General features: G+C 38.1%; 1 protein-coding gene and 1 long non-coding RNA gene across 3 annotated transcripts in view; one reads left to right on the forward strand and one right to left on the reverse strand.

The window, feature by feature from the left end:
- Positions 1–19,788, reverse strand: part of SUGCT (succinyl-CoA:glutarate-CoA transferase) — a 745,635-nt gene that overhangs the window by 567,901 nt on the left and 157,946 nt on the right. The gene's annotated exons all lie outside the window — the stretch shown is intronic.
- The window catches only part of LOC131384432 (uncharacterized), a 28,732-nt gene continuing 23,539 nt past the window's right edge, over positions 14,596–19,788 (forward strand). Inside the window, exons 1-2 of the long non-coding RNA XR_009215274.1 lie at positions 14,596–14,696; positions 17,384–17,440. This is a non-coding gene — a long non-coding RNA (uncharacterized LOC131384432). The remainder of the gene's footprint in view (positions 14,697–17,383; positions 17,441–19,788) is intronic.

Consider the following 19,788-nt stretch of genomic DNA (forward strand, 5'->3'; position numbering starts at 1 on the left):
TTCTCCTATCCCTCCTTTTAAATTAGGAGCTATTTCAAGGTAAGGTTTATTTTAAACCCTTTATGTGTTTCCATAGCACTTAACACAGATCCCGAACACTATTTTTTAACAAATGAATGAAAATGGTAATTACTACTTGTTTAATTATTCAGCAACTACTGAGTGTTGCTATGTGTAAGGCTTTATGCTAGGTACTAAGTATACATAAGGAAATGAAAAAGATATAGTCTTGCCTTCTTTGGAATAGTAAAGAAAATAACTAAACAAAGAATTATAGGACCTGTCATGGGGAAAGAAGATGGAAGATAAAACTAGAAAACAAAGAGTAACATGTGTGAAAGCTCAAAGGCAGGAAAGGGGTTGGCATAGAGAAAGAACAAAACTGAAAGAAGACAAATATAACTAAACCATGGCGAGAAAGAGATTGAAATGAAATGAAAGAGAAAGGTAGACAGAGGCCACAGCATGCCAGTCATTGGAGTAATGGTAAGGAGCCATTCTTTCTCATCTTGCAGAATGATCATTTCAGAACAATCACAAATTGTATCATCATTCTTCTATTTAAAACCCATAGGGATCCCCCATTTGTAATTATATTCAAAGAATGAACTAAAAAGAGGCAAGAGAGAAAGGGGACTGTTAGGGATATTGTAAAGGTCCAGGCATAATTTGATGATAGATAGCTCAGACAAGGTTGGTAGCAGTAGACATGGAAAAATCATGAGTTTAAGATATATTTTAAGAACAGAACAGACACAGCATGTGAAAGATTGCATGGGCAGAGGACGCAGACAGAATGGTGACAGAGAGGAGAAACCAAACTTAACTCCCACAGTCCTGCTGAATATCTGGGTAAACTATGACAGCCTTAACAGAAAAACGGAAATCAGAGAGAGAAGTAATTGAAGCAGAAAGAAAATAAGAGCCCACCTCTGAATGTGTTGAATTTGAGATGCCTGTGATATAATCAATTAGGCAGGACTCATCAGCCTATAGAAAGTATTTAAAGTCCTAACCTAAGGGGAAACAGAGATAAGAGAAGAAATCAGAAATAATATCAAACAAGAGAAGATAAAGTTTCCATGCAAAAACAGTCCTTCCTCTATCACCAAAGGGATGATCAAAGATGTAGGTACAAACTACTAGAACCAATTTAAATGCCCAAGAATGGGTGGTTTTAAATAAGCTATGACATCTGTATATAACAATAGAAGATGAATAGGCACTTAAATGACACAACAAAACAATATAGCATCATGTGGAAAAATATTCATAACATTTTATTTGAATTTTATCTGAAATAAACTTTTTATTTCAGAACAGTGTTCAATTTATAGAAAAACCAAGATAGTACAGAGAATTCCCATCTACTCCACATCCAGTATCCCTGTTATTACCATCCTACATTAGTGGAGTGCCTTCTTAACAATTACAGAGCCAATATTGACACATTATTAACTAAAACCCACATACTCAGATTTCCTGACTTTTCACTTCATATCCTTTTTCTATTCCAAGATCCCAACCAGGATACCACATTGTATTTAGTCATCCTGTCTCCGGATTTAGTCATCCTGGCTCCTCTTCTCTGTGACAGTTCCTCATACTTTCCTTATTTTTTATGCACTGAAAGTTTTGAGGAAACTGATCAGGTATTTTGTAGAATTTTCCTTGACTGGGATTTTTGTGATGTTTTACTCATAATTAGACTGGAGTTATGAGGTTTTAAAAGAAAGACCATAAAAGAAAAGCACCATTTTCAACATACCATATTAAAGATACACAGTGTCAACAATCAATCTTGATCACCTGGCTGAGGTAGTGTTTGTCAGTTTTCTCTGCTGTAAGATTACTCTTTTTTCCTCCCCCTTTCCATACAGTACTCTTTGGAAGAACGTCACTACATGAGCCTATACTTAAGGGGTAGAAAGTTATGGTCCTGCTTCTGGAGGGTGGAGTATCTACATAATTATTTAGAATTTGGCACACATTTGTCTCCCTTTATTTATTTATTTATTCAATCATTTATTTAAATCAGCATGGTCATGTGGTTTTTTTTTTTTTTAATACTTTTTTGGTTATAATTCAACAGCACTTTTTTGTTGTTGATCAAATTATTCCAGTTTTGGCCATTAGGACCTCTCTCCATTGGTAACTGTGTCCCTCTCACATACCACATGTCACTGTGTGGGCTTTGTTTTTAGCACTCCCTTACTTTGGGACAATGTAAGATGCTCTGGGCTCATCTTCCTATTTCCTTTCCCAGTCTTATAGGAAAGCATAAAGAGAATAGCAGTTTTAGGGTAAAGAGCAAATATTTATTTCAGTATCAATCAGCACCTTATTCATTCCATACTTTTATTTAAAAGCTGATATAGACCAGGTGCAGTGGCTCATGCCTCTAATTCCAGCACTTTGGGAGGCCAAGGCAGGTGGATCACTTGAGGTCAGGAGTTCAAGACCAGCCTGGCCAACATGATGAAACCCCATCTCAACTAAAAATACAAAAATTAGCTGGGCATGGTGGTGAGTGCCTATAATCCCAGCTACATGGGAGGCTGAGGCAGGAGGATCGCTTGAGGCGGTGGTTGCAGTGAGCCAAGATAGAGCCATTACACTATAGCCTGGGCAACAGAATGAGACTCCATCTCAAAAACAAAAAAAAAACCACTGATATCACACCTACTATGTGCCAGGAATTGCTCTAGATACTGGGGATACAGCATGGAAGGAGAAAGACATAGTCCTACTCTCATGAAGCTTACATTCTAGGGTAAGCTACATTCAGACATATACAAGAAAATATCAAGAAATGGTTCGTGCTGTGAAGAAAATGCAACAGAATCACAGAGAGTGCTCTTTTAAACTAATGGGTTTAGTAGAGGCCTCTTTGAAGATGTTATATTTAACTTAAGACCTGGAGAAGGCCTGTGAAAATCTAGGAGAAATCTTTCCTTTTGTTTGAGACAGAGTCTCACTCTGTTGCCCAGGCTGGAGTGCAGTGGCACAATCTCGGCTCATTGCAACCTCTCTGCCTACCAAGTTCAAGCAACTCTTCTGACTAAGCCTCCCCAGTAGCTGGGATTACAGGTGCACGACACCATGCCCAGCTAATTTTTGTATTTTTAGTAGAGACAGGGTTTCACCAGGTTGGCCAGGCTGGTCTCGAACTCCTGACCTCAAGTGATCCACCTGCCTGGGCCTCCCAAATGCTGGAATTACAGACGTGAGTCACTGTGCCCAGCCTAGAAGAAATCTTTCTAGGCAGTGAGATCAACCAGTTAGAAGACTTTAATATGCTAAAAAGCTTACATACAGTGAAGAACAGAGAGAGAGCCATTGTAGTTGGAACCTAGTAAGTAAAAGAGACAGTAGTACAAGATGAGGTCAGGAAAGTGTACAAGGGCCATATCATACGGGTCCTTGCAGGCCTGGGTAAGGATCTGAGATATTATTCTAAGTGTCATAGGAAGGCATTGATTTCTATAATTAAATCACCTGGTCATTATGGCGTATGAACAAGCAACGAATGAAAGCAAATTAAGTCACATTGCAACTCCCATTTTATAAGAAAAAACTAAAGACCAAGGAGATTAAGTATGTTGTCTAGGTCTCATAGTTGACGAACGGAAAAATCCTGACCCAAACGTAGGTCACTGTACTCTCTACACCATCCCTAAGCCACTAACTCCTCTCTGTTCAGCCTTTCTGCTCCCTGCCCCTTTCACCCGAGTAGTAAGTAGCTTCACGTTTGTATCTTTGGTTGCATCCTTGGCTTCACATTTTATATTCCAGGCAAGTCCCCCTACATCAATGGAATGGACTAGAAGTCCTCCACTGTCACCTGTACTTACTTAGAAAACACACTGTTAACTAAATCAATAAATTCTCATGTCCTTCTGCTCAACATCACTCATTTACTAACTACAAAATATCTTATGGGGAAAAAATGCTAAAAGAGAAATGAAGGGGCTAGCATTCGTAGAAAACACAACTTTCAAGAAGAAAAATTTGACCTCGCCTCAGGGAGAGATTCCGAGTTTCTGGCATCTCTCTTTTTAACCTAATACTGTTACTTTACATGTCAAATTCCCTTTGCAATTTAACTTGCTTCACTTTGTCCCTCACACCATAAGGTGAAGAGATTTTTTTCAGAATAACTAGGGTTGAGGAAGAAAAAAGACTCCAGAGTACACAAGGTATATTGTCCATGCCATGTTAAAAGGAGAATCAGTATTCTACCCATCTGCGCCACATTTATCAGTTTCTAGTATTTACAACTGATCAAAGCTAACACTTACTGCACACTGTTCTAAGCATTTTACATGAATTATCTCATTTACATGAATTACCTCATCATAATTTTATGGGAGAGGTACTACGATGACTCCATTTTACAGATAAGAAAACTGAAGCACTGAGTAGTCTGATAATCTGCCCAAAGTTATATGCCTAGTAAGTGGACAAGCCAGGGTCTGAACTCACCTAGCCTGGTTTCTGGCATTCTATACTAAATTAGATACAGAATCAGACTTCTCTCAAAATTTCTGAGTGGCCCTGAACCTGGAAAAGTTTAGCTGGAACTTACTATTTGGTAAAGAAAAAATAGTGATTGAGCATCCTTTCCAATTAGGTGAACCTCTACAGATAAATTGGACCTTAATTATTACATAATACATAATGCAGTACTTATTCAAAGTTTTCTGCTTTGCTGCAAATATGGTTTGGCTTCACTGTAATGTAATTAGAAATAAACTTCAACCCATAAATATTTTACCTGTAAACACTGAAAACCAGTAGAGTTGTTAAATAGTTTTAAAATCTCTACTTTTATTTACTTACCAAAGAAAAAACACATAATGGAATTATTCTCTTCATAGTCATTTTTTAACTTAATGAAAGGAACATACCTATTACCCATTCCTCTGAATTATCATTAACAATGGTCAAATCATATTGATGTTTATTTTATTTATGAACTCAAAAGAAAAACAGATCCACATTATACTGAGAGTAATTTTCCCAATCCATATGAATAAAAATCAGACATATGAGGAAACTGGATATCAAATGCCAGAGGTAAGACCAGACAGCAAAGAGACAGAATTTCAAAAGCAAGTTGAGAATAATACATCAAACATATTTCTTACCATGAACCACTGACCCAGTCAATCACATGACTCAAAGAGTGGTTATGAACAACTAAACAAAATGTGATGAGTAAGTGGAAATGTAGAAAAAAAACCTTTAATGACAGGGTGTGCTTATTTATTCCTGTGATAGCAAGTCTTCAGTTTCAAGTGTCTTCTTCAAATACTTTTTTACATTTTAGATAACAGATATTCAAAATATTTCTGCTTGTAGAATAATATTACATTATTCTACAACTCTAGTTTTGAAAAGTTCTAAAAATGACATGAAACTTACTTGTGTTTATTACTTTCTTCATGCATTTAACAGATATTTAATAAGTAATTATTATATGCAAAGCAATCTGGTAAGTATAGTGGGAGATCCCAAAATCAGTAAAACAGTTTCATCTCTCAGAAAGGTTAATTTATTATTTATAATTCAGAATAGAAATGATCAATGCTACAAGAGACTTTTTTAAGAAATCAAGAAGGGATAAAAAGTGGCATTCGAGCTAACATTTTTTGATAAAGAGAATTTAGTCATGCAAAAACAAGGGAAAGGGCCTTCCCAGTAGGAAAATATTGTGGTCACAGTCACATGTTTGGAAAAGTATTGAGAATAAAAACTGAGACAAGCTATTAAATTTAATGACCAGGAGATCACAGATGATTCTCAAAATGCAGTGTCAACAAAGCAGCAAGGACAAAATCCAGATTAACAGGGGCAAAGGAATGAACGAAAACAATGTGACAGCCACAGGGGTATCTCAGAGCTTGTGTAAAAAGGAGAGGAGAGATACTGGACCATAGCTTAAGCTGGTGAGCAGAAAGAATAAAAGTTTTCTTTTTGAGCATGTAAAAAAATAAAATAAAATAACTGGCCAGGCACGGTGGCTCATGCCTATAATCCCATCATTTTGGGAGGCCAAGGCATGGTGGTGTGCACCTGCAGAACCAGCTACTTAGGAGACTGAGACGGGAGGACTGTTTGAGCCCAGAATATTGAGGCTGCAGAGAACTATGATCATGCCACTGCACTCCAGCCTAGGAAACAGAGCAAGACCCTGTCTCAAAAAAAATAAAAATAAAAAAATAACTGGAGTTCATCTACATATACAAGAGAAAAGAATAATTGAAGATGTGGAGTTCTAAGCGAGATGGAGACAATGAGAAAAAAAGTAGAAGAGGAGGGATTATGGTTTGAAATGTCATCTCTCAGTCAACTCTTCTATCATTCACTCAGATGGGTCATTTTGTCTTCTGGATCTCTGTCTGCTAGAATGCAAGCTTCAGGAAGCAAAGGATTTGTCTGATTTGTTTCCTGCTCTCTCTCCACAACAGGAACACTCCCAAGACACACTGTAGGCAATCAGTAACTATTAGTTAAACTCAAAAATGAATGAATAACACTGCTTTCCTCTAATTTGAAGAATTTAAAGAAGAAATGCTCAAGAGAAAAGGAGGAAAGTTAGGTACAATTCCCACAGAAAGCTACAATAGTAGAAAAGCATCTCCACAGAATGAGGAGGTCAGGCTGAAATTTGCCTTGTTCAGTGGCTCTGCCCACTGAAGTGACAAAGCCCAAGCCCACTTGTTCCTTCCCCACATACCAGATGGATAAACCTAGAGGCTGAGTTAGGAAACAATGTCAGGGACTAAGGCCCCGTATTCAGGATGAAGAAAGGAAGAAAGGTGGCTTAAGGAACAATGAGGGAATCTTCAGGGAGCAAGACACTGTGGGGCTAAAATTGAGTGCATGATGATGCTAAAGACCCACGGATGAGTAGAGAAAAGAAATAGCAAACCCTCCCTGAAGTCAGAATTGGCTTGGGGTTTTAATCATAATTACAAAGGGATGCTGGATTTTGTCAAATGCTTTTTCTGTCTGTTGAGACAATCATGTGGTTTTTGTTTTTAATTCTGTTTATGTGGTGTACTACTCAGCCATAAAAAGGAATGAAATAATGACATTAACAGCAACCTGGATTATTATTATTATTATTATTCTAAGTGAAGTAACTCAGGAATGGAAAACCAAATATCCAATGTTCTCACTCATATGTGGGAGTTAAGCTATGAGGATGCAAAGACATAAGAATGACACGTTGGACTTTGGGGACTTGCAGGAAAGGGTGGGGGGTGGTGAGGGATAAAATATTACATGTTGGTACAGTGTACACTGCTCAGGTGATGGGGTGCATCAAAATATCAGAAATCACTACTAAAGAACTTATTCATATAATCAAACACACCTGTTCCCCCAAAACCTAGTGAAATAAAAAAATAAATTTAAATATGAAAAAATTTAAATTTAAATTTAAAAAAAAAGAATGGGCCTAGGAATAGAGAGTGGGGTGAGTCTGTTGTAAATGGGGTGACCAATGGGTTCCATGAGATAGCACTAAGCATATCAAAAGCAAACAAGTTGAATAAAGGCTACTTCCTTCTAACTTCTACAGATTTCTTTCATTATTTCATGGAGCCCAAGGGGCTGTTTCTTCCATAGGAGTGATTCATTCTGGGAAGGGCTTCACATCCTTTCTCTGGTTATTCTAGGACTTTCTCCAATTGTGTCCTGGTGCTCTTTTGTTACTGTTTCTTCAACATCATTCTTTTTTTTTTTTTTTTTTTTGAGATGGAGTCTCACTCTGTTGCCCAAGCTGGAGTGTAATGGCACGATCTCAGCTTACTGCAACCTCTGCCTCCCGAGTTCAATTAGCCGATTTCTGGCTAATTTTTTTATTTTTAGTAGAGACGGGGTTTTGCCATGTTGGCCAGGCTGGTCTCAAACTCCTGACCTCAAGTGATCCACCCGCATCAGCCTCCCAAAGTGCTAGGATTACAGGCATGAGCCAACACCATTCAATAATGTATTATCCCCTTCAAAAAGGGGAGAGAGGTGGCACAAAACGATGGAAGTATGGAATATAATGCATGTAGGCATTCCTTAGACTGTTTCCCTTTCTCACAAGGCAATAAGTTAACTTGCACAGGTCTTTGTAAGGTATGGACAGTGCAAAAGAGAAGAACGGGCCAGGCGCGGTGGCTCACGCCTGTAATCCCAGCTACTCAGGAGGCTGCGGCAGGAGGATCCCTTGAACCTGGGAGGCGAAGGTTGCAGTGAGTCAAGATCGCGCCACTGTACTCCAGCCTGGGTGACAGAGCAAGACTCTATCTCAAAAAAAAAAAGAGAAGAAATGGCAAATCTGAGAGACATTTAAAGGATGGAATCACAAGTCCTGGGAACAGACTGTAGGGAATAAACAAGAAGTTACAAAGAGGGTTCCAATGTTTTTAGCCTAGAACTTACAAGAAATGTGAATTTACTTTATAGAAACGGCTTTCTTGGCCGGGCGAGGTGGCTCACGCCTGCAATCCTAGCACTTCGGGAGGCCGAGACGGGCAGATCACCTGAGGTCAGGAGTCCAAGACCAGCCTGGTCAACATGGTGAAACCCCGTCTCTACTAAAAACACAAAAATTAGCCAGGCGAGGTGGCAGGCGCCTGTAGTCCTGGCTACTCGGGAGGCTGAGATGGGAGAATCACTTGAACTCGGGAGGCAGAGGTTGCAGTGAGCCGAGACTGCACCACTGCACTCCAGCCTGGGTGACAGGGCAAGACTCCATCTCAAAAAAAAGAAAAAGAAAAAAAACGGCTTTCTTGGTGAAGAAATATGCTAGGTTAGAGTGGGATTGTTTGTTTGGGGAAGGGGTATTTATTTAAAGGTGTCGATAGGATGTCCAGGTGGAGATGCCTATGAGTGGTTGCCATCCACCCACTGGAGCCCTGAATAATGATGAGAGACAGTCATGAATACTTACTGGCCATCTACACTGAGGCTTGGGGTAAGCAGGATTCTAAGATGGCCACTAAGAGTCCCATCCTCTGGCATATACATCCTGTACAATGCAATGTCACTCTCATAATTAGGTCTGTAATCAGTTAATAATGAATTCATCAAAAAAGAGATTATCTTGAGTGGGCCTGGCCTAACTTTTAAAGGAAGGTGAAGCTCAGAGAGTCATGCTCCTGTTGGCCTTGAAACCCACAACCTCCATGAGCTCTAGAAACTGTATTCTGCCAACAATCTAAATGAGCTTGGAAAAGACCTCTGAGGTCCTGCTGAGAAATTCAGTCCAGCAGATACCTGAATGGCAGCCTTTTAAGACCTGAACAGAGACTCCATCTAAGCCATTACCAGACAACAGACACATAGAAACTATAAAATCATAGTTTGTGTTGTTGGAAGGCACCTTTCATATTGCATTTCTGATAATCTGTTATGCAGCAACAGAAAACTAACACAAGGGTAAAGCCACTGAAGTGGATGACTAGACTGGATAATTGGAGGGAAAGCAGAGGACAAGGGCAGACCACTGGAGTCAACCAACGAGGGGACAAAAAAAACAGGTGGGAAGAATAAGAGGTGGTGTGGTGTCTAAAGGCCAAAGGAGGAGAGTGTTAGAAGGAAGGGTGTTGAATGTATATCAAAGGCATTATCAGTAGCAGGATGGGAGTGTACGATCTAATGCAAAGCATTAAGAAAATAATTAGTGGGTAGGAAGCAGAAACCTCAAATACTAATAACATATGAAGTTTGGCACTGAAAGAGGAAAGAAATAGAACAACAGTGGAAATGCACAGCCACATCACCAAAAATGGAATCAAGTAAAGGTTATTCATGATGTTGCCCTTTCCAGGGCTACACAGACTTTAATAAAAAATTAATAAAGATTCAAAAGCTTTCTCTACAGCTAAAGGAATGAAGCTCTCTTAGTGGAATTTCAGGCATTTTCTTAGAACTATTAAGTAACAGAGCTACCCGACATATCACAAGCTCATGAACCAAGCCCCAGCATGAAATCAAAATAAATTAACTTAGACACTCTCCCTACATCTGATCATTCTAATCAACCAAAATCCCAGAATGTAATGGTGAATCTGATGATTACTTGTATGATCCACTGCACAGCTGGCACAGTCCTTCTCTGGCCATGTCGCACTGCACTGCTCTCTTGAGCTTCTGTGGAATGGTTCCCAAAATAACAGGGGAGACTCACTAGACTACACAGTACATGATGAAGTTCTTTACTGATGACTCTTCTTAAAGTGATCTATCTCATGGGAGTTCCAGGGAAAGGTGCAAAGCCAGGTGTGGAATAGGACAAGAAATGCATGATTTCAGTGACCAAATGATCCAGCAGGTAAAATACGTGTTACGTGTTTACACTTCAAGCAAAAATTCATGTAAAGAATACAGGTACATAATGCAAAGGATTGCTGTATTAATTAAACATACTCAGTGATTTAAAAAACAATCTGAAGAATAGCAAGTGAGAGAAAACACATTTTATATTCTCATATATTAATGCTGTTTTATTTGAAAGTTTTAAAAATCTTGTATGCACATTTCATTGTTTTCATTCAGCAAATACTTATTACTTCATTCAGGCACCGTGCTAAGTGCTGAGACAGAATGGTGAAAAGACATGAATTTTCTGTCCCCATGGAAAAATAGCCTAGGGTAAAAGACACACACTAAACACTATAAAACTCAGTGACTTAGAGGGACGATATGCTGAGATTATAATAATAATAATACCCAGTGACATGATGAGTTGAGGGACACAGTATGATTGAAAACAGGCCTAGAAGACTTACTTCAAACATGAGTTTGCATGACAATTGTGTTATTTTCACACCTCCTTGCCCCCTCCCCAAACTCATACAAAATGCTTTTGTTAAATATACTGTATGGCCATCACTTCACAGGAACAGAACACTGAGAATATCCCACTACACACACAAACACCTGGATAATTGTTCCTCTGTTCTTACTAATGCATCTCACCAGAGAATAAAATCAAGGAAACTGATTTCAGAAATTCACTAACTTACATTACAGTCAGAACTCCTCATCAACAGACTACATGGCACAAACTGGATGGCTTTTACGATCTAAGCTGCAAGCTATAGACATGTTTGGGCTTTTCAACATCACCCCTAAGAGACCTCAAAGGTAAACTAACACAATCAGCCTTTGATGACATACTATATCATATATCCATATACTCATATGTCCCTAATTCTGCACATTTGCATATGATCTGCATTCTAACATACCCACAACTATGTTTTATATGGGAGAAGACTGTAATATGATAAAACCCTTAAGGAGGCACTCTGCTTTGTTATGTCAATTCTTATATTCATCCAACAATGATCGTTATCTTAGCCATATCCTCCATTCACCCTTTAACCACAATTGGAGGGCTAGACAGTTCTGAAGAGGGCAGAATTTTTTAATCTTTTTTACATCCTCAGCAGTCTGGCGAAAAGGAATTTGGACCCTGATTCAACAGGCCTGAGACCCAGTCTCAGCTCAGCCCTCATTACACTCCCTTGGACAGCAAAGTCCTGTACCTTGAGTCAAGTTTACAAAATAGCACTAACCTCCTCACAGCCTTGTCTGTATGACTTCAGGGTAACATTGTAAAAAGTGCTTCAAAAATACTCAAAAGTAAGAAGAATTGTAAAATATAATTTAAAAAATATCATCCAAGGGAATACACACAAAACAGCTTACTTACGGTTTGGCTATACAACAATTTTGTAATTTCAATAAATTAGACTGACATTTTCCATCTTTCACTAACACAAATAATGCATCCAGGAAAAACAACTCCCCCCCAGACGGCAAGCCAGGTTTAGTCAGTTTTAGAAATTCCAAGTATACTGGCTGTTCTAATTAATCAAAGAATAATTTCTAAACTGCTAATTTTTACCTTATACCAATATTAAACATACATTAAAACACTGTTGATAGCAGTACATTTTCATGTGTAAAAAAATAAAAATAAAAAAATTGTTGATTCCAAAAAACACCGGTGAAACCATTGATTAGACATCTGCAGTTTGACTATAAAATAGCAAAATTAATTTCTAATAAGAGTTCCAAGAAGTATTATCAGTTTATTGTCAGAGATTATAAATTGGCAACTGATAAGCATGATTTAGTTCATTAATACGGGTGTTTTTTTTTGGCTACATAGTATTTTAAAACCCAACAGATTTTACATAAAAAAAATCAGTTTTCTTCAAAAATTGCAAACCTGGTTACACTGGGACTAGTGGTGTGCTGGAGCTTGCTTGTACTTGCTCATTGAGCCAATTATTAGTATCCCTTATAAACATGTGCAGTGACAATCATAGTAGAGACTTGAAATTAGCTATGTGGGAGTGTTTACACCATGAGAATTGGCAAATGCTACCTGTGACAGTTTGTTGTTGTTGTTTTTCTTGTTTTAATGAGCCAGTTGTTAAACATTTACCAGCACACCACTGCACTGGGATCACAATGTCACGTGATTGCACATGCTGGAGAGAGTAGTGACTCTCTCCTCAGACAGGATGTGGGCTCTTCAGTCCATATCCATCACCATTTCCTATTGTTTTTCGTCTGACTCAGTTCACTTATTTTAATTACCCGTCTGGCATAGTTAAGCATTTGACTTTGCAACTCCTGGTTTACGGTCAAAACACACATTCAAAACACACTCTTAGATGATAACATAGGGAAAAAAAATCAAGTCACTGTGCTTGTTTGAAATTTTAAAAAATAAAAGGCTTAAATTGAACACTGTTGGACAAATTGAAATATCATCTTTAGATTCCTTTTTGTTCCTGTTCAAACCATTGTTATTCAAGCACAAAAGAAGACTGTAACATACATTTCAAGTCACAAAGTAAGAAGTCAGCAAAAAAAAATTTTTAAAAGAGAAGATAATTATTTAATCATATATTTTTAAGAAACAAACTATAAAACCTGGAATTTTTTATTTCTAGTGAAAAAGCCATCACTGCTTCTCAAAAGCAGGTTTTTTCCATTTGTCTAAAAACCTTATACGGATATTTGACGGAACTCTTGAAAACCTGGACCCAAAAAAAAAATTCCTTCACAAGAGAAACCTCTGATTAAATGAGTATTTCAGAAAGAATGTCTGAACATGAAGCCAGACATGATAGTGGTCAGGAAAATTCCCTTTCAAGTCACATTAAGTGGATTCCTACACAAATGACTGCAGTGTATCCTGTTCTAATATATAGGTCTGTGTTTCCCACGACAATAATGATTGCACGTATCAGTCTCTTCCCCTGGGGCATGAACTTCATAGTCCTGCCCACTAAAAGAAAATTATTGTTCAAAAGCCACTTCCAAGGTCCTAAGAACAAATACAGAGGACAAAATTGAGGAAAGAACAAAGACCAATGGAAGTTCCTAAAACAGTTCCCATCAATGGGTTTTGTATTTCTTGACACTGTCCTAGCAGTAATCACTTCCACTATTAAAACTATGCAATATGAGCAACTATGAGAAGTCTCTATCCCAATGCACCACTTTAAAAAATCTGTCTTCCTTCCTCTTCCCCTCACTAACCTCACTTTCAGCCTCGGGCCTACTTTTAGCATGGTGACTGATCTTCTTTTTTTTTTTAATCAAGATACTCAAAAATAACAAGTATTTGGAATTCTATCCTAGTCCCCAAATTATAAGGTCAACGTTACTTATCCATGCATGGCTTGTAGCTAACTTCAAGAAAAAAAGGTTAAGGAAACACAAAGGAGGCAAGGAAGAGAGGGAGGACGGTAAGGGAAGGAAGGGAAAGGAAAAGAAGGACATGAACATGTTTTGAGGTTACATGAGGCAAAAAAAAAAGGGCTATGTTTAAAAAACAGAAGGAGGAAAACAATATCATGTGTCTTCTTATTCTTAATATAAATTTTGGGCAGGGACAAAATTCAAATACCATTGTTATGAATCATCTTGAAAAAAATCTCGTCTCTGAGTTTTGACATCCTTCATGTATATAGGACATGCTTGAGAGTACATTAGAAAGTTCAGGAAATGATGCAGTTTAGAGTCAAGAGGAGTTTCTTGATAGAACCAAAAACAAAACAAGACCCAAGAAAAGAGAATAACAGTTTTACCTGTAGTGAGTAATATGTGCTGGCTGTACTAATTCATGTTGAGCTTTGTTTCAGTGTACTGATTTTCACCAATTTAATGCTAAAGGTCTGGACCTCAGTTACCTCAAGATCTCTTTTAGTGAAAGAGGTCAATGTGCACTGGAGTACTTTTCCTCAGAATGATCAGATTTGCATCACAGCTGACTACCAAAGAGGTCTTTCCTGAACATTCATGTTATCTCAGTTCTCTGCCTAGTCTAAGGATCAGCCAGAATCCATAAGCTTCACATGGATGTTTACAATAAGAAATACGCCATCAGCATGTTTCATTTAATTTTAGTTGAAGTATTTTAACACATACATTACCCTAATTGAAATTTAAAAAAAAAAAGTAGTAGCAAAGTAAGACTCTTACTTCATAATGGAAGACATCATAATTGCAAGACTATCAAAAAGTAAACACTTTAGGTAAAAATCAGGCTTTGCTGCAACCAATGGGCTCCTAGGGCAGGACATGCATGGCTAAGGAATGTAGTAATAAGATGAAAATGGACAGAAGAGAGATTGAAGGAAAGAGAAGAAAAAGGAGAAACTAAGGTAGTGGTAATAATAATATAGTCATAGAGCTAACACTTATTTAGTGCTTACTACGTAACGGGCACTGCCATAAGAACTTAACAAAAATTAATTCATTTTAATCCTCAGCAATCCTTGGAGGCAAACACTATTATTATTCCCATTTAGTGAATGAGGAAACTAAAGCATAGAGCATTTCATGACTTACTTGAAGGTCATAGCTACTTAGTAGTATACTGAGGATTTAAATCAATGTAGTTTGGCTCCAGAGTCCATGCTCCTAACCACTACTCTAGAGGCCTATAGGATGGTTACCAAATGGAAAGAAGTGGGTTCAACAATAAGCTTGAAATCAATTACACACACACACGAGAGACAGACTAAGGTTTTCCTAACCACCACCCTAGAGGCCTATACAGGAAAGTTACCAAATGGAGAGAGAAGTTAATTCAACAATAAGCTTAAAATTAATTACACACACACACACATACACACACACACACGAATCACTCACTCTGTCTCTCTCCCTTCCCCCTCTCTCTGAGATTTTGCCTTATAAGGGAAAAAAATTTGCATTGCATTGAAATTAAAATATTCTCCTACTAATAAGTACAATATAAAATGTAATATGTACTTGACAACAAGTAACACGCGCTATTACAAACATTAGAAAAGAACACAAAAAGCCTTCTCCAGAAACATGAGTACACAACATTTTGACCACCAAAGAGATCCCATTTGTAGGGCAGTCCAAGAGCACACAGTGCCATCCAGCGATAAAGCAGGTGAAGCACGTGTTCATCCTCTTCTGCAAGCGAATCGAATATTTAACTTTAGTCTTCTCAATAAGCAATTCAGAATTTTCACATTAAAAAAAAGGAAACTAGCATAAGTAATAACCTATCTTTTATTTTCCTATGACTTCTGCAAAATTACCTTACATTTAAATTCTCCACTATTTCTTAATTAAGTATATAAATTCAGACAAGACCAACCCAAACTATTAAGGCATCCAAACTATTAACAGCATCTCACTCACCCAACAAGGATATATTATCATCATATAGGGTACGTTTGTGCTGCCTAACATGACTTTTCAATTAGTGTATTTTGCAGAGTTCAGAAACAATCAGTGATAAAGGTTGAAAGCACCTGCCCTACACATGGTAAAGTAAGTCATGGCTAGTTCTGCCATCAGCAGCACCTACACTACAGAACCTCCAAAAACAAATGGATGCAGCAATTAAGCATATAGTATAGGAGAGACAAGGGGGTGTAAGGAGAGGAACTGGGCAAGCGTTAAACAGTGCAAAATTTATCTATGCACCTAAATAGGCAATTATTTTTACAAAATTCTCATACAGACAACGTTTACATTATGACATAACTAAATTCTAAAGTTTAGTTTTCATCTGAAGCCACAACATTATGGCCAATTATACTACTAAAAGAAAATATTTATTTATGTCCCTGGAAGAAATTCAAGAAACATTCATTAGTGAGTTTTTTTCTTTTACTTATTTGTTTGTTTGTTTATTTTTGAAGACAGAGTCTTGCTTTATCACCCAGGCTGGAGTGCAGTGACACAATCTCAGGTCACTACAAACTCCATCTCCCAGGTTCAAGTGATTCACCTGCCTCAGCTACCCCAGTAGCTAGGATTACAGGCGTGTGCCACCATGCCCAGCTAATTTTTGTACTTTTAGTAGAGATGGGGTTTCACCATGCTGGTCAGGCTGGTCTCGAACTCCTGACCTCAGGTGATCCGCCTGCCTTGACCTCCCAAAGTGTTGGGATTACAGGTGTGAGCCACCACACCCAGCCTGTGAGTTCTTTAAATATAATTTTTTTTCTAAAACACTTACCAAACTTTTAATAGTAGTTATCACTAGGGAGTGGAAATGCAAAAAAAAAAAATTTACTTATTAAATTATACATTTTTATCATTTTGGCATTTTTTTCTAATATGAATTTCTTTTGTTAAAGATGTGAAAAAGTACTATGCTCCATAGTGAATGAGGAAACTAAAGTCATAATGAAGACTTTATAGTCATAATGAAGAAACACTGAAAGATAAGACTGTCTGTATTTTCTATATATCTCTTACACATTTCAATCACTTGTGTAAATGATTTGCATGTACAGTAATAAAACACAGCTTCTGGTTAATTTAACAAATGCCCTTCACCACAGAACTACTTCAGAATCTAAGCATTTTGCGCAGCATATTTTCCAACTGACAGCTAAGCTAGCTTTTAAATTTTCATTTTTCAAAGTGCCGAGATTAATAATGCATCAACAGGGCCGGGCACGGTGGTTCATGCCTGTAATCCCAGCACTTTGGGAGGCTGAGGTGTGCGGATCACCTGAGGTCTCTACTAAAAATGCAAAAACTAGCTGGGCGTGGTGGTGGGCACCTGCAATCCCAGCTACTTGGGAGGCAGAGGCAGGAGAATCACTTGAGCCTGGGAAGCGGAGGTTGCAGTCAGCCGAGACCATGATGTCACTGCACTCCAGCCTGGGTGACAGAGCGAGACCCCATCTCAAATCATCATCATCATCATCATCATAATGCATCTGTGGGAAGTGAATATGATTTAAAAGACTGGTATGTAAACTCTGGAACCAATATGTGACCAGTGGAGTCTAACTTGAGGTTCATGTCTATGGCCATTGGAATGTCCCTCTCTGCTGCTACTTCCCTTCAGGACAAGGGCTTCAGATGAAGAGCTCCTAAACACTCCTAAAGACTACCAGTTACACAGGTAAGCTGCTGTTATTCACTTAGTCCATATCCTCATTGCCTCAGTTGTGTTCATTGTATCCACACAGTCATCAAGCCTTAAAGTTCTGTCTAGGCCAGACGCGGTGGCTCACACCTGTAATCCCAGCACTTTGGGAGGCTGAGGCAGGCGGATCACCTGAGGTCAGGAGTAGGCAAGACCAGCCTGGCCAGCATGGTGAAACCCCGTCTCTACTAAAAATACAAAAAATAGCTGGGCACCATAGTGTGTGCCTGTAATCCCAGCTACTAAGGAGGCTGAGGCAGGAGAATTGCTTGAACCCGGGAGGCGGAGGTTGCAGTGAACCAAGATTGTGCCACTGCACTCCAGTCTGAGAGACAGAGCGAGACACCATCTCAAAAAAACAAAAAAAGTTCTTTCTACATCACTGTATGTTCTTTTAGTCCCCCGTCCTGAGGTAGCCTGTAGAGCAAAGACATTAACTACAGAACTATCCCCCAGACAAGCCAGGAAAGTTGCTACAACTTCAGTTTTGATTAAAAATTATTTGGGGAAACTTCAATGCCATTTAATTTTAGGAGTATCAAATGATAGTATTAGTGGAACCATCCAAGAAGCCTCTCTATATGAGACACGCCTTGCAGGTTTACCCTAAAACACACTTCTTTTTAAATTGTAATCCCTGGGTCTACTGCATCAGAGTTATCTGGGGTGCTGCTCCAAAATGCAGATTCCTGAATCCTGCCCCAGACTGAGTGGATCTCAATGCTTGCGTGTGAGGCACAGGAATCATTTTTTTAAACTGGTACTTTTATACATCATAAGTTCATGAATTATTCTGTGGGACAGCAGTTTTCAAACTTTGCTGCATATCAGAATCATCCGGAGAGATTTTTAGAACCTCAGTACACAGACCATGCCCTATACCAGTTAAATTAGAATCTCTGGGGATGGGAAAGAGACAGCAGAAGTTCTGAAAACTCCACAGGTGATTCCAATGGGCAGCCAACATTGAGCACTGGTGTTGTAAAGGACCAAGGTACAACTTAGAGACCAAGGTGAGTCCTCCTGAGTGTCAAAGCACACTCAACTTGAGACTTTTAACAGTAACAACAACAAAAATGGTTAATACTCACTTTTTCACAGTGACAACAATAAGACCTAACAAGCTGCCATAAAAATATTAAGTATGGTTTAAACACAGAAAAATTCTCATTACCAAATACAACTACATACAATTAAAAAAAAAGTTTTCAACACTTTTAAACAACAAAAATGCAACTCATTAATTCCAGCCTCCGTTGACAGAAAACTTATGCTCTAAATATAGCTCTGAACCTGTCTTCTACATCGGTTTCATTAAATAATATGATGAAGTGACCAATATGGTTTTTTTCCTGACGTTACATACCAATCTGCAACAGCTTGGGGATAGTTAGAAAATACAGAAGTAGAATGTGTATCAGAATAAACTAAATTTCAGATTCATTGAGCTGATATCTCAAGTCAAGAGCTTCTGTAGTTAAAAGACTGAAAGATGGATGCACCTGATTTTCCCTCAGGGGCTTACAAGATAAGATAGTGCATTATTAAACCTGACAAAACATATCTGACTATACTGCACCAGAAACTACAGTCACAGAATTTTAAAAGTACGTCTTTACTTAATGAAGTACAAATTTCAAACTCAAACTGGGCCTACAGATTTAGCAGAAGGCAAAAGGAGAATGTACTCATTTTACTATTGTGACCTGGCTTGAGTTCAATAGAATCAAAGATACAAAAGAATTACAGAGTTGTCTGGTGGAAAGGAAATCATCATTTCATAAAGGACTCAATGACTTACATGATTTCAAATCATGCTCTAAGTGTCTGCAGCTTCCTTTAAAGAAAACCTCAAAATGCATCTGAATTATCATCTATCCTGTAAGTGTGGTTCAGTTTCAGGAAGAACTGATTGAACTGAAAATAACTATCCCACCAAGAAGACAGTGCCTGTATTTAAAGTCTGTATTTAAAAAATACAGACTCTAGAGCAAGGCTGAAATTTCTTATAATTGTCTCTCAACAATGGGTTAATCCCTGTCCCTATGAAAATCCACCTAAAATATAAAATTGCTGAAATTAAAAATGAGTACAACTCCATCAGCAATGTAAAGTTTGAATCAGAACTGATATAGACCTTCATTTGCACAGAATGCATGTATATACATATGGTATATAAAACCAAAACTGTCTGTAGCCACCTCCACCTGCTAAGGTGGTGAATTGGTTTCCCATTGCTGCTGTAACAAATTGCCCCTAAACTTAGGCTTCTAACAAGACAAATTTATTATTTTATAATCCTGGAGGTCAGAAGTCTGAAATCA

Source organism: Hylobates moloch, unplaced genomic scaffold (assembly GCF_009828535.3).
Source record: "Hylobates moloch isolate HMO894 unplaced genomic scaffold, HMol_V3 SCAFFOLD_1, whole genome shotgun sequence".
Classification (NCBI taxonomy): Eukaryota; Metazoa; Chordata; class Mammalia; order Primates; family Hylobatidae; genus Hylobates; species Hylobates moloch.